The sequence below is a fragment of the Telopea speciosissima genome, chromosome 1 (genome assembly GCF_018873765.1).
Source record: "Telopea speciosissima isolate NSW1024214 ecotype Mountain lineage chromosome 1, Tspe_v1, whole genome shotgun sequence".
NCBI lineage: Eukaryota > Viridiplantae > Streptophyta > Magnoliopsida > Proteales > Proteaceae > Telopea > Telopea speciosissima.
In genome coordinates, this window is record NC_057916.1 from 35,155,222 (window position 1) to 35,169,138 (window position 13,917).

The following is a 13,917-nucleotide window of genomic DNA, read 5'->3' on the forward strand; positions in this document are numbered from 1 at the left end:
CAGAGTAACTGGCGAATCCCAAAAAACAGGGAAGTACAACAAACAATAGAAAACACTGCCTGTACATGAAAACTTCATCTTTTTCGCCAATATTCTTCTTGCACAAGTAGCAACCCTCAAGAAACCCACCGACCTTCAACTCTGGATCCTCCACGTTCGACTCCCTAACCGGCGACGAAATTGTCAGAATCTTTCGACAAGGTTGCGTTGGTTTCACATACGACGGCTTCAATAACTTCTGAACTGGTCTTACAACGGCTGCCGGAGCTGCACTCTATCCCCATAGAACTTCCGGACCATCAATCGGCCTCACCTGACTGAACAAACCAATCTCTCCCACGCTTGAAGACCTCGCTGCGGATGGCTTAACCGGCATTACGATGAGGTTTCAAGAACAAGGGAAGTTCGATAAAGAAAAACCTACTGAGTAAAGAGCATACACGGATGAATGGGTTCAGATCACAGCTAGGGTTTTCGATGAAGGAGTTCTTTTTACTCCTTCTTCGTGTCTACGACTGACCGTCGAATTTTTAAAAGCTAGCCGAGTACTACATACCAAATTGCGCGCGCGACATATAGAGAGAGAGAGGAAACATAAGACAGTTGAGCCGTTGGAATGAATTTTAATTTGTCACTCCCTCGCTAACACGTGTATGTTTATATGTTCCCTATTCCACTTAAATCGGACACAATATGCCGTTGCCGAACCCTAGTTGAACTACTGTTGAACAGTATATGATCACACGAGAGTCTTGCATGTGTCATGACTATTGATCCGATAAGTTTTTGTTGCAATTGCATGTTATGGATTTTGGCGCATCAATGGTTGATGTTTTTCGAACAATATATCAATGTATTGGATCGACGGTATTTGATCATAGATGAGAGAAACCCTTAATATGGAATTCACTACCCTAAGGAGGAATATCAAAGACAGATTGTTTGAGTATGATTGGATAGAAATCTGGATTCGGTAACTGTGTTTACAAATTGTTTCTTAAAACTAGTATTACTTAAGATATTATTTTGTTAAATGATTTGAAAATATTTTGGTCCAATCACTAACAGAATCTATGTACAAGCATGTTCAATTCTAGGTGTCGGTAGTTATATAATAACATGCTCTATACAATCCATTACCTGATAATATTTAATGGAGGGACTAATATGTAATTAATTGAATTAACTTATGGATATCTAGTCTTTTGAGAGTTAATGAAAAACTTATTCAATATATTCCATTATAATAGTCATTAAGTAAATTACTCTATATTAGATTTCTCCCTATAATATATTTAGAATATTTAAGATAACCAATGGGATCATATGTCTTCTCTCTTTCTAGCAAACAACGACTCTCTTTTTTTATAAGCAATTACCAATTAAGTCTTTGTATGAGATTAAGAATCCAAAATACACTTTTACCGGGAAAAAAAAATCCAAAAGACACACAAATTTATGTAGCCCAAGTTAAATGGGCAACCCAAATTATAAAAGCAAAGGAAAGGGCTCCCACGATTTCTCGCTCTTGTCATTCCTCCCTGATGAGCCATAAAAATTACCGTGAATCAGAGAGTGACACATAGCAGGCCCAAGGCCAAACAGAAGAACCCGGTCGGACCGGATCTTCTGTCATCCAAGAAAGGTTGGACCGGATAGATGAAGAGGCACATGTGGCCAAGGGGTGAAGATGACCCGTATAGGGTCAGCCGAGACCAAATCATTGATGGACCTTCACACTCGGACGGTTGGTCGTCACCTGGTAAGCTTGACTACTAGGACGAGTCATCCAAGCTCGGATGCTAGGACAAGTCATCTAGGGTCGGCTCAGGCGAAGGGTCGAACATCAACACCAAGACTGAATGGTTGGATATCTCCACCGAGCCATAAAACCAAAATGATAACTATAACCCGAGCAAATCGTCGGGCCACGTGAGCGCATCCCGACATTTTTGAGATAAGCTGAGTCAGCCGGATCCGGCCGTTATCCATTGACAGAATCGTATCACACTCAAATAAGGACTCTTACCAAACAAAGAGTCCTCTCCCAACTATAGCTCCACCGAGAGATCTCCTACCTAAAGCGGACTCCTTCCATACAGGGACTCTCCCCATAACCGCCTAGGATTGCCCAATACCCAGTTATGAAACTTAAACGGGGCTCACTTTCACTACATTAAACTACTGCTAAAACAGAGACTTAGCTTAGGCATCGGAGAGTCCTCGGTCTGAGCGGCACCAGCTCTCCTTTGCTGACCCTATTTTTTGCAGGTTTATCTACAAGCAGATCAGGTTGAGTATTCCTCATGCAACACTCCCTTTTTGAGTGTGGTAGGTGTATGATAAGGGTTTAGTGAAACCCTAAAGCAAGAGTGTGTGTGCAAATTTTCAATATCTTGAGGGCACTATTTTGTTGCATGGATCACATATGAAATATGTGTATGTGAATCCCATGTGGCCATGTTCGCACATGATTCTCACAACTGCATAATACAATTTTTATTATAAGGCATTTAGTAGGCGTTTCAAACCCTAAATTGAACGGTGAAACCAGCCGACCAAACCCGAACCAAATTGATTCCTTGTAAGCCCGGCTTTGATTTGAGGTATAAATAATGACACTGGTTAAAAACTAATGCACCGGATCGATCAAAACTTATGCAAAGTTGACAAAAAAAAATTGATAAAATATCTGAAAATAAGAAGAAAAAAATTTCCATGATTTGTTTAAATATATATACACGGTAAATCATAACTGAACCAAACCGAGCTGGATATCACACGAATAGCAGACCAATAAAAGTAAACTAAACCCAATCTAGGTCAAACTTGAACGAATCGAGCTTGTACCAGACCAAAATTGATAGCAATTGATTATTGCCTTACCGGGCATTGGTTTTCCCCATTATCAGCCCGATCAAACTAGACCGAACTGACCGTTTGTACCAGACCAAAATCAATCGCAATTGATTATTCCCTTACCGGGCATTGGTTTTCCCCATTATCAACCCAATCGAACCGGACCGAACTGACCGTTTGACACCCTAAATCTTAGACTTTGTTTTATTTAAATGTAATATAAGCTTTTTTATTGTAAAATACAAAATTTTCACTACTTGCTTTTAGATTTGTAAAATTTAAATGAGAAAAATTTACAGGGGACTACAATTTTTTTCGAATTTTGCCATAGCAAATTTTATACACAAATCGAACATAAAATCATATTGTACAAATTTTAATATTTTGAGGGCATCATTTGTTGCCTTAAATGGGTCACGTTAAGGGTGTCAATCAAGATGATTCTTGGTATACAGGATGGCTCTGAAATGGTATCTGTACCAAATGTACCAATCCCAGAGTTGTCCCATTTAGTTAACGAAACCAAACCTAGGTCCCTATCTTGATTATTAATGGGATGAGACGGTACTACTTCTTAAATAGTTCTAGGGACTATAGAAAATGAAGAAGAACTTCAATGGTTCGGTTATTAGTGTTGTGGATCTTTTCATTATCATGAAATCTAAGATACCCCTTTTTTTGTAATGAAACTTAGAATACAAAACTATGGTGCAAAAAAGTAAATACAAAACCATGATAAATTTTATGGTTTTACTTCTTGAAACTCTCTAAGATCGTACGTAAGCTTCTCAAAATAACAATTATGAATTAATAACGATAAAATAAACAAGACCCGGTATGATTTTAGCGCAATCAGTAAACAAATTTATAGTAATAGAATTAAAGGTCCATCAGCTGAAACCTCTATAAAGAAAAGACCACCAAAAGACATCAAATTACAACAATAAAACTTGAGCAAAAGAACATGGAATATACCCTTTGAATCGATACTAGTGGTTCTAGTTCCATCTGACACCTAATCGGTATTTCGGTACTGGTATCGTCAAGAATCCCGTCCCATTTATTACTCGGTACTAAAATCAGATCCCAATATCGTCCCATTTATTAATAGGATGACTTGGTACCGAGTTTCACTGGGATGGTTCTCTCTTCTAGTCCTAAATTGACACCCTTAGATCATGTATTTGTCAAACTCATCAAAATATATTTGCAATAGTATAATAGGGAGTGCATAATTCAAATTTACGTATAATGATATTTGTTATTATTAAAATGATTTACTATGTAAAACAATATGACAAACGAGCATTGAAATCTTACCATGGTACTTTACATCATATTCTACCCCCAAAAAACAAACATTGGGAACTTTTATAAGTTTTCTAAATGAAAATTGGCCAAATATTCTATGTGCCGAGGGCACAGGATGCTTCTAGACACTTGGTGGTGGGCGAAATGACCACCCTACCCCCCTGAATGGCCGAAATGGCCGCCCCATATGTTTGGGCGCAGGCTGTGCTTCCAGCCAGAGGGCAATGCATGAGCCCTGGAGGATTTAGTCAGCCAAAGGCTGGATACCTCCTGTTCCAAAAATAAATAAATAAATAAAACCCATGAAAAATTTACATGGAAAATTAGGAGGTTGGGAAGAAATGCTAATGACACATGTTGTATGTTGGCGGTCACCTAACCTTTTCTTGTCAGTAGTTAAAATGTGTTATAATCTCCATTTACTTTTTTGCCATTTTTCTGTATTGATCCTAAATATACTGTAAAAATTGTTTAAACGTGTCTTACACTTTTTAAGTGGAAAAAGGGCACTTTGAAAAGAAAAAAAAATATTGATTCCTAAGATTATTTTTTTTTGGTAAGGCACATTTTTTTTCTTCAAATCTAAACTTTTAAAACCTGTCCCATCCATTCTAAATATGTTGTACAATTGATGATGCATGGGGTTGATAAACTAATCAAATGTCATAGGGGGAGATAGCATTCCAGCACCCACGGTGCCACTAACATTCCCTCCAATATTCTAGTATGGGTTTAAAAACACGAAATTAGGATCCGGATTGGTCCCGACTTGGAACGGCTCAAAATCAATGTTTTAATGCATTAACCTTAGTTTCCCTACAAGTAATGTTGTCAATTGGGATGGTTCCCGGTATTTTGGGACGGGTCCGTATCGGTATCGATACCAAAGGTGTTAATCCCAGTAGTCCCATTTTTAAACGGGATCAAACCTAGGTCCTGGTCCCGATTATTAACGGATATTGGTTCCCAAACGGTTATAGGCCCGATAAAAAAAGGGAGAATAATTTTAATGGTTCCGAGATGGTTCCATTATTAGAAAGCAACTTATAATACAAAACCAAGATAAATTTCATGGTTTTACTTCTTCAAACTCCTTAAGATCATATATAAGCTTCTCAAAACTGCGTTTATGATTTAAATTTTTTTAGGTAGAACGTCTAAGAATTATTAAGGACGAAATAAACAAGCCCATGTATGGTCTTAGTGCCATCACAAAACACATTTATAAAAATAGAGTAAAAGAGAAAATACCACTGAAATACACCAAACTACAGCCATAAAACTTCAAAACAAGAACATGAAATATACCATTTGAAAGAGTAGTAATAGTTCCGGTACCTAATCAGTATTTCAGTACTGGTACCATTGGGAATCCCATCCTAGAACCATCTTGTCCCATTTATTATTCGGTACCAAAAACCAATACCAAGTTTTAGCGTGACGGTTCCCGATTTTGATCCCAAATTGACATCCTTACCTACAAGAATCAAACGAGCCAGATCGATCGGAATCATGATTGGCCTTTGCCAATCCCTATCTAGATCAACCCAGTCTCGTCTCCTAATTATTGAAACGTTGATTCCAGTTCCGTTAGGTCTGCCACCAAGGATTATTGATTCCAGCTCTTTTAGGTTCACGTCCAACCCGTCAGTACCATGAGAGCCATTCAGTAATATCCAATCCACATTCATACAATAATTGATGTAACTCCTCGATGACCTTTGGAGCGGCTTCTTTTTTTTATTTTTTTTCTCACTGAAACATACGCATTTTATTACAAAATAAAATAGATCAAGTTGTCCTCCTTTATAGTAGAATCCACCCACATAAAGGTAATTGATAGTCAACCACAATCCACCTAAAAAAAGCATTTTGTCAAAAAGGTACCACTCGATATTCAGTCAGTCTTTACATCATCAAGGTCTAAGGGCCAACGTAAACATTCTTTTGTCTCTCAATGAAGTTCGATTTTTTGGAATATTTGGGGTGTTGGAAATGAGCCTTCTTGTAGGTGGTTAAAAGTCATTATTTAGTCTTCTAACATTGACGTTGTTGCTATTTCTGAGCCTAAAGTTTCCTTCTCTAAAGCTTCTAGTATTATGCAAAGGACAGGGATGGATCATTGTATTTCTAATGGCGTGGCAGGGGGGATAGTTTGTGGATTCTCTGGCTAGACCATGTGCAGGTTCTTGTCCAGGATGGCGACCCTTAATTTATGACGTTTTCTTGCTCTACTTTGGGGTCTGGTAGTAATTTCCTGGTTACATTTCTTCATGCTTTTTACTCTGTGGGTGAGAGAAGGAAAATCTGGTTGAAGCTTTGTGATTTTTCTTTGACAAATGTACTCCCTTGGGCTATGTGTGGGGATTTTAATGCAATCCTGTCTCCTGTCGAGAAAGTTGGAGGAGGATGCATTGTGCACTTTTACTTGGTGTAATTGTTATATCTGTACCCAAACTCCGAATGTAGGTCAAGAACCCGGAGAATCCAAGGTCATGCCCACTAGCAACCTGTGGTGCACTAACCAGGTGATCATTCGAGAAGAAGGAAGTCCGATAGTGATATCCTATATACCAACCCGGAGGCAAACACCAACCATATGCAATTGTTCTATGCATCAATTGATGTATAACCTATGGTATACCCTTCCCTTCATTTGAATTAGAACTCTAAATAATTGAACACTCTTAGTAGCTTTGTAATCATGTTAGGCAAGTGTTCAAACAATGGCAAATGCCTCTGATGACATTTGATGCAAAACAACAGGAAATCACCCACTGGTCGATTGGATCGACCACTTCAATCAACCAGTGCTTCTGCTTTGCGTATTTTTCACTTCTGTTGTGTGAGTCCTAGTGTCTCGCACTATGAGTCACCTCCCCGCATTCCAACTAACCCGTGGAAATATTACCCCGACAATGTGACCATGTGGGGGCCACCTATTGGCTTAGGTGCATTAGAATAGGCTATAGAATATGTTTTAGCCTAAATGACCCTTAGCCAAATAGGCCTTAAGCCTAGCCTCTATATAAACCACCTTAAATCTCATATTACAAGTTTACAACCCTGCTCATTTAGTTGAGAGAAGAAGGAGAGAAAGAGAAGGAGAGCTTGTATCCATCCTTGAGCTTAGCATACTTGAGGTAATACTCCTAGGCTCGATTTTCCTTAACCTCTGTGATGTTCTTAGCATCTGCTTATAGCCAACTTCATGGCCTTGCTATGCACTCATGATCCATCATGCTTATATATGAATTTCCATGGATTTCTTGCATGCATGTGAAGATCTACCCCTCTACACCCCATCTCTGTTTTTCTTTGAACTCAGATTACCATGGTAATTGTTCTAGCTTAGGAATAGCAAGATGCCATGCCATATGATAAGTCTAGACTATAACTAATGGTGAAAGACATGTCCTTCTTTGAATGCATGCCAATTTCATGACCAAACATATATAGTAGTACAAATTTTGAGTTAATCAAACTCTACTTTGATTGGTTTCTGCAAATTCATGTGTATGGAACCCATACATGCTGGCTATGTGAGCCATAGACCCCAAAACCCCCCATGCATGTTAGATTTTTCCATTGGATTATGAAATTTGCCATAAAAGTAATCTGTCTATGTTTTCTGATCATTAATAACAACCTTAGACCAGTAAAACCAAGCCAAAACACTGATTGCATGTAAAATCCTCGAGCTGTACAGTGGCAAGTCGATTGGATCGACCACTTAAATTGACCACTGTGAGAACTCTAATCTAGGTCTGAACTTAATCAACCCTATGGCCTGAGACACCTTCTAGAAGGTTATTTGTGTAAACTAACTAAGAACCCATGACCATCTAGCCTTGTTACTACCTTTGGGTAACAGGCTGATTCCCTCGGGTTGATTAGATCAACTAGTGCAGAACCCTTAAATGAAAACCTGACCAACCTATGTAGGATTCCTTAGCACATCATCTAGAAGCCCTGTGGTGAGAAACCATGTAAAATTCCATAAATTCCTTTCAGTTTTGCTGCTACCAGCACTACTGGTTTATTCCTACTGGTCGATTAGATCGACCACTGCTGTTGTCTTCTTCTGATTTGGGTCTGGCCTTGGTTTGAACCTTAAACCAAAGATACCCCTGGACTCCTTATGCATTTAAACATTTATTAATGTCTGTTGTGATTTAATTAATATTAGGTTTTAAGAACTTGTCCGACGACGCGTATCGGAGTCCCGTTGAGAGCCGTCAATCCTTCGAACACCTAGGTTTTAGCCAGGATGAGTGAAGATGAATCATTCTTGTAGATGCAATGTTGTTGAACACTATGAAGATAATTGAATGTTTTTCTTCTTTTAAATTGCTATGAAATTATGAAATCAATGATATAAATGTGGAAATGATTATGTTATGTTGAAATGCTGCATTATGATGAAATGCATGATATTGAACTGCTAGACTGGATGTCGTAATCGACTTGGAAATAAATGGTATGGTGAGCCGTAGTATGGGCTACGAGAGCACTATACACTTCATACTTAGAAATGAGGAGTGTGGTAGCCCGTAGAATGGGATACGATTGACACCACTCAACTCATACGTACTATGTTGATCATACAGTTAGGTTGAACATACCCTTATGCTACAGCCCTTACCAACATGGATACATGTGTTGGGTGATCATGGCCTCCTGAAAGCCGAGGAGTTATAAAATCCGGGATAGATTGTCATGATTATCTGCCAAGGGAGGGTGTTGGTGCACCTAGACTAACGCTAGTTCCATTCACAATGATTGAGGCTACAACCAAAGTGATGAAAGAAAGAAGCAGAGGTTGTTGCCCAAGTTATTGCAAGTAGCATTAACTTAGTGACTTAGTTATGATGCTAGGTGGGCTAGAGTAATAAAATTGAATCCGAGCATATAGATTCATGATGATGTGTTGCATCTGCATGCATGATTTATTATTCATTTGCTGGGCTCAGTGGAGCTCATCTCTCATGGAATATTTCTTTTAGATGATTTTGCAGGTGGATGTCTCTCTGAATGGAAGGATCATTGTGGACAGGATGGTGTTGGTGATTGTGATTTTCTTGGTGTGGACCCCGATGGAGGTGATCCCTCTGGTGCGGGTGCTTAGAGTAGAGTTGGGAGTAGAGACCTAATGGAAGGCTGTCTTTATTTTGTTGTTCTTTGAGCATTCTTTTTGTGGATAGCCTTATGGCATTTCTTTTGTAAAGCTTATAGACGCATCTTTTGTTTAACTTTATAACCTTGATGTAAAGCTTAGAAAATATCGTGTATGTAACACAGAGACTAGTAGGTTTGTGAGCTACTTATGAACAATATATTTGGTGGCTCTTTATGTATAAATCTTTAGTTTCCGTTGCACTCTGATTTACAATTCTTTATTGTGGATATGTGTGTGTGTTTTGTGAGTTATGTCAGCTTCTAGATCCTGGAAATGTAGCGGATGTGGTTTGACACTCGGATCACCCGCTCAATCCTCTTTCGGGGTGGTTTGGGGTGTGACAGTAATGGTCAGGCTGGTAAGGGTCTGGTAAAAGCTCGCCTTGATGGGGTTCTTTGTAATTCTGTGTGGTCCTCTACTTTCCAGGTATGTAGGGTTCAACATCTTCATCGGACTTGCTTTGATCATTCCCCTTTGTAGTTTGAGTTTAATGAATCTTTTTTTCAGAAGTATATCCTCTTTAAAGTTCCAACAGATGTGGGTCTCCCATCCGAAATTTAAGGATTTTGTTCATGAGTCCTAGTCCTCGGAGTTTGTGGGTTCTCCTTTGTAAATATTCGGTTTTTTTTAAGCTAAAGAAGTTGAGAATTGGTTTGATAAGGTGGAATAAGGAGGTTTTTTTGAATATACACCAGAGTGTCAGAAAATGTAGAGGATGAGGTTTGTAGGGTTGAGGCTGCTTAAGATTTGTGTCCTTCAGAGGAAGCGTTGAGATCCTTGACTAATGCGCGAGAATGTCTTCACAGAACATTGCTGCAAGAGGAAATTTTTTGGAAAGAAAAGTCTATGGTTAGATGATTGAAGAAAGGTGAGAGGAACACTAAGTTTTCACCCTATTGTTAATGTGAAGCGGAGGAAAAAAAATTGGGTTGAAAAAATTAAGAATAGTGATGGTGACTGGGTTTCTAGTTTAGTTAAGGTGAATGCTGAAGCAATCAAACACTTTTTCAAAATCTTCACTTCAGAGGATGTGATAATTGATCAGGAGCTGCTCAATGTGATTCCCAATATGGTTACGATAGAGAATAATGATCAGCTTATGCGGTGCCCTTCCAAGGACGAGGTTCATGGTGCTTTTTTTGGCTTAGCTATAGATAGCGCTCCTGGCCCTGATGGTTTTATGGGTTGAATAATTGTTGGTTTTCAGTTGTGATGGATGTTGGGCCTCCTGGTTTATTTAAATCATGTAGGGGGCTTCGTCAAGAAGATCTACTTTCATCGACCCTTTTTATCATTGCAGAAGAAGTTCTTAGTAGAGGGCTTAGAGCTCTCTTTGCGGAAGGCAGGGCCAGTTATTTTCACCTTCCTCACGTCTGCCCAGATATTTCCCATAGCCTCTTCGTTGATGATACTATTATTTATCCTAAAGGTGTAAAGTCTTCCTTAAAGCAGATTATAGGGTTTCTTAGTCGATATGAAAATTTTTTTAGCCAACGGGTTAATAGTAATAAAAGTTGCTTTATTATGCACCCTAAATCCTCTAAAGTGAGGTTAAAAGTGGTTGACAATATAATCGGCTTTGGGAAGAAATGTTTACCTATCACGTATTTGGGTGCTCCCCTTTATACTAGCCGTCTGAAAATCTCGTATTTTAAGGATATTCTTGCCAAGGTTAGGAAGAAGGTTGTCGGTTGGAAAGGCAAACTTCTATCCTTTGGGGGTAGGTTGATACTACTTAAGCATGTTTTATCCTTGATGTCGATCCATATTTTGGCTTGTTTGGAGATCCCTAAGGCGGTGATTAAAAGATTCTATTCCGTTTGTGTTGGTTTCCTCTGGGGGGAGTGAGTTTGGGAAGCACTATCATTGGGTTTCTTGGCAAAAAATTTGCAGACCTGTAGAGGAGGGATTGGGATTCGTTCCTTGTAGGATTTTAGTCTTTTTATGAGGCTTAAGGGTTTATGGCATATGTTACTGAATCCACTCAATGGAGCTCCTTCATTGAGATAAACTTTTTAAAGAATGACCATATAATTTTTGCTAAGGAGGGCAAACTGGGTTCGATAACTTGGAGGGATGTGGTTCGCCTTAATGATCTCTTATTGTCTAATTCTATTTGGACGATAGAGCAGAGTAATGTACTTTTTTGGTTGGATGACTGGTTTGGAGTGGGTCCCCTCATTGATTTTGTTGATGGTGCCCTACATGTGGATATGACTGCCAGGGTGAGGGATGTTTTTAATCATGAGGTATAGTGGAATCCATAAATCATCAACCTCATTGACAACGAACATATTCAGGATCAGGTTGTAAATAGTAGAGTCATGATTTCGGCAGGCAAGACACCTTGATTTGGAAACTGGCCTCTGGTGGGATATTCTCCATCAAGTCTGCTTAGAGTGTGGTCTGTACTAGATCAGGCTTGGTGCATTATGCTCCATGGCTTTGGAACATCTCTCTGCCTACGAAAATTGCCTTTTTCACTTGGCAGTTTCTTAATGGTAATATTCCGTCAGATGACTCTTTAATGCATCTTGGCATTCCTCTGGTGTCTAAATGTGTTTGTTACAGGAATCCTGGAAAGAAACAACTTCACATATTTTGGCTGTGGGTGTCACAACTTCTAAGGTATGGCTTTTTTTTTTGTATAATGTTGGATGTGGACTTCATGCAATTTTAGGAGATTAGGGCGAGAATTCTTTTATGGCAGTCTTAAGCTAGTAGGGTGGGCATTTGTGAGTACATTAAAGGTGTAGCGCCATCCCTCATAGTTTGGGAATTGTGGAAATAAAGGAACAATCGTAGACATGGTACGGGTGTGAGAATGGCAGCGACTATCACAGCCAAAATCAATGATCGATTAAAGGAGTTACCCTACCCACCTAAATTTAAGAAAAGACCAAATATGAAGGATGAGTTGGTTTTCCAAGTTCTATAAGTTAGTTTCCCTGACTACTCGCTTAAATCCCCTCAACCAATTTATTGGTGGCCCCATTTCAACTCTGTTAAACTTAAAATGGATGGTGCTAGCAAAGGAATCCTAGGTATCGGGGGTGGAGGAGGTATTATTAGAGATCAGGGAGGTAACATTATTGGGGGCTTTTGCTAACTCTTATGGTGTTTGCACTAATTCTATAACTGAATTGAGAGCCATGCTAGACGGTTTTGTATATGTGTGTTGATCTTAAATTCACAGGCTGTCATGTGAATTCAGACTCTATGGCCATTGTAAGGTTTGTGAATTGCAGGAAGTGCACATTATCGAGTTGATGGTACTGATTTCAGGAGGTCCTCACCCTGGCTAACTCTATGAGCATTAATTTATCTTTCTTATTTCGGGAAAGCAATCGAGCTGCAGACTTTTTGGCAAATTATGCTTGTTCAAATTTGTCTAATTTTGTTTTCCCTATAAGGGGGAATCTTCCTATTACGTTTAGGTCTATTTTGTGTGAAGATAAAGCTGGTCTTTTAGTGTTTAGATTGTAATTTGATTGTGGGTGGGGTTTGGTTGTCAGTCCTTGAGTGAGTTTTTGTGCTGTTGGGTTGGGGTAAGGCATGTTATATCCCCTCTTGTTTTCTTTTTTCCTATCTTAATAAAATCTCAGGGGCCAGACCGGGTCCCAGGCAATATTTGAAAAATAAAAAATAAAGCCAATGTTGGAAACAACTAATCACTACTAATGCAAAACTGAGTGTATGCGCTAAACAACTTCATTTGCTCGTTCATTAGATTTATCCATTTTAAGAATAGTGTAATTTCTTACTTACGATATGTCCTCCATTTCTCCTCCACTTCGTCCAACTTGTATTTATAATAGAACCCAAAAGTTAATTTACAATAGCATCATCCGAACTTTGCATAAACATTGTGATTTGATTTCCACCACCCATCTCCAAGGACTTTTTAAGGAGAGCATACATAGACCAATCGAAAGCATTATTATAATAAACATTTTGGCTCGCATGTCCCCCATTGTTAACCATTTTCATTTTCCCAAAAATATCACCCTTAGGTTGTTTAATTCCCCAAATCTTATTTGACAACTTAAAAACCTTCTCATCATGGAGCTTTGAGAAAAATGGATCCTTGTAACCCTTCCCTCTGCTAGCGTTGTTCAGGTATTTTTTTCTTCAAACAATGATTTTGTCACTCAAATGAGTTTTAGAGACATCAAAACCAATGGATTTTTTTTATGAAGGTATGAAATACAAACATGTCAATTTTCATATCAGCGGAATGCTTAAACCATTCAGAGAACAAAAATTAATCATACCTTGCAACAAAATAATCTCATCTTCATCATCCCACACACTCTGAAATAGTAGAGACTTATGTGGTTGGTTTTCTACAAACTTGTCTGCTTTGTCAGGTAATAAAGTGTCCCCAGATACCTCCAAGACCTTCCTCCTCTTCTTCTTGGCATCCTTTTTCTCATCATCCTTCCCAGCCACACACTTAGTTGCCATAGTCCTTGCAAGCTTCTTGGATTTGGGGGTTCCATTTCTATCTGCATGATTAGAACGACTTTTTGGGTGAAACAATGTCTTCTTCCCCCTTAATGGTCAAG